The sequence below is a fragment of the Asparagus officinalis genome, chromosome 1, assembly GCF_001876935.1.
Source record: "Asparagus officinalis chromosome 1, Aspof.V1, whole genome shotgun sequence".
NCBI lineage: Eukaryota > Viridiplantae > Streptophyta > Magnoliopsida > Asparagales > Asparagaceae > Asparagus > Asparagus officinalis.
The window spans coordinates 130,511,582-130,514,522 of NC_033794.1; positions in this window are offsets into that span (position 1 = coordinate 130,511,582).

Here is a 2,941-nt window from a genome sequence, read left to right on the forward strand (position 1 = left end):
TGGCTCTTAAGCCTTAATGAGTTCAAAGCATTTCGGATGCGGGATGTTTGATAGGAAACATGCCTAAAGAACTCACCTATGCATGGGTGGAGATTTGGCTGTCTTCTATGGTGTCTTGTGGAAAGATACCTAGAGCCCTATCAGAAACCAGGATATGCACAAGGCCATAAATGTGCAAAGGCAAATGCAAGTGTAGTTCAAAGTAAAAACTACCACAGATAAGTTTGATCTTGTGTGATCGCTGGATTTTTAGACATGTACTGGTTCAAATCGCTGCGACACCATGCATTTATCTTTTATTCAGTTGGTCTAAAGGAGATTCAAGTCCTTGTGATATCTACCTTATGCACAACGATTGAAACAACGACACCATTTAACGACTCTGGTTTAAAAAACTTGTGGGGATTGTTGGATATAATTTTTTAAAATAAATTTATGTGGGCCCCATGACCATGACCTTAGCCTAACATCATTTGAAAAATGAAACCTCACATGGGCGGCTAAAATGCAGGTGACAATTTTTTCAAAAGGCGTGGGGCCCACCGAAGAAAAATTAGGATGTGTGTCCCACATGCATAGTAAAATATATTATTTTATTAGTGTATAGTATTTTTCCAAACACTATAAATAGACCTCAAATCCTTAAGGAAATTTTATTCCAAAAACAACAATCAATATATACAGATATAGATTGTAAAATAGCTGATGCTTATAGGAATTTTGCCTGATAGATCGAGGTGATCTTTTGCCTGATAGATCGAGGAGATCTTTTGCCTGATAGATCGATGTGATCTTTTGCCTGATAGATCGAGGAGATCTTTGCCTTATAGATCGAGGAGATCTTGACAGTACTGGGTCAGTGCACACCAGAGTATTGGACTGTTGTTCCTGAAAACAATTTGACCTTGGGATCCTTGCACCGGAGTATGCCAATTAATGCTTTAAGCACATCGTTTTACAAACGCACAATAGCTGAGTTGGAAAATTTTAAATTACTGCCCTTCAATTTTCTGTTCGGTTTTTGCTGTTTTATATCTGTATTATTTCACATTTAACCACATTCGCCAACAGGTTTCAAGACCGAAGCAGTTCTTATGTGGCTTGATCTCATTCGCTGGAAGTGATATAGACGATAAAAATTGAAAGAATTAGACTCCCTCCATTTACGACATAATTAAAGAGGATTTAGATCCATTTCCCATGGTCTTTCTATTTTGTACTACTAATTTTGAGTCTCCTTTCACCATTAATTGTCATGATTTTGAAAAGCTACTCATAGACCTGGGAGAAAATTTGGGATTTAATATCTTGGATTGAGATAATAAGTTGACTTGGAGTTGTCAAGTTTTCAGATAAAAGTTTATTTGTGGCCTTTTTAGAATAATAATTGCGCATAAACCTAAAGTTGATAAAGTTTCGACGGAAAGTTTTATTATTTATTAGTTAGAATAAGTTGACTTCAGGGGATACCTTTGAAAAATCAATTTCATACGTAGATTCTGTTATAAAAAATATTAATTTAACTTATTAGCGTGCAAATAAATCTAAAAATAAAATACAGAAAATCTGGCTTGATACGGGAAGCAGTCGCGCAAGTGTGAACGCATGAAACGATAGCGACGTCTCATGAAGAGATTTTTTGAGTGGGGCCCACGTTGTGAAAGCCATGTGCTGACTTCCTGGCTGCAGCAGGCTCAAGGCAGAGGTGCGCAGGAGCAGGAAAAAGGAAAACGCAGATTCCTTTTTTTTGGTTGTAGCAAAGTACAGAGGCGGATGTCTTTTGTTTTGAGAGAGAGAATTGTGTGAGAGGTTTTGAGAGTATTTGTTTGAGGGGTTAGATTCAAGGCAGAGGTGCGCAGGAGCAGCAAAAAGGAAAACGCAGATTCCTTTTTTTTGGTTGTAGCAAAGTATAGAGGCGGATGTCTTTTGTTTTGAGAGAGATAATTGTGTGAGAGGTTTTGAGAGAATTTGTTTGAGGGTTTAGATTGTGTGATTGTAAACCCTAGTTGTATCTCTCCCTCTAATAGTAGATCTTCCCCCTCCTTGCCCCGTGGACGTAGGCAGTTTGCCGAACCACGTAAAATTGGTTGTTTAAGTTTGTGGTCATTGTAATAGTTTTAGGATCCCTCGACGCGTAGTCCTAGAGTTGACGAGAGGAAGAGCTAGTATCTCACTTTGATGTGATATTAGGCTTTCAGATTCTTGTTCCCTTTGAGAAACAAGAATTCTTATCGATCTTTCTCTCTTATTGTGTACCAGAAACTCTGCCGAAATTTCCGCTGCGCACAACAGCAAGCACTGTTCTAGAAGATTGAGGACCCATCTATAGCCCTGACGCAGATGATCCCCTCTCCCCTAGAGGTAAAAGCCCTCAGAAACGGTCGGTCTTTGTACTCGGGCGAGAGTATAGAACTTCTGCTCAGATGAAAACGATTGCCCAATAGAAAGTAAACTGTAATAGAGAATTTTTAGAGAGGAAGAATTTTTTCTCGGAGGCAGAAGAGAGAGTAGAGGTTTTTTCCTTTTCGTTTCTATGTTTTCCGAGCTCACACTAGGGTTGTATTTATAGGGTTGAGAAACCCTTAGCCATTGAGAATCCCCATAGAAAATAAGGTAACGTTCGCCAAATTCGCGCGGCTGTTTGCACGCTTTCTAAAAACCGCACAGCCGATATGAACTTCGTGCGCGTTTTCCACATTGCTAATTGCCAAGAGAAAGAAAAAAACATGTGGCAAAGCGGGCGCACCATGGCGTGGCGAGGCGAGGCGTGCGCGTGTGATATGCAAAGCCCAAACAATTGAAAGCCCAAAACACCCCCTTTTTTGGGACCCTCAAAGCCCAAAGAAAAGAGAGTCAATTTAAACAATCCCCCATACACTAACTTAGTCCATGTTGGACTATTCATTGAAGGCAAAATTATATTTTTTCCTCACAAAATCAC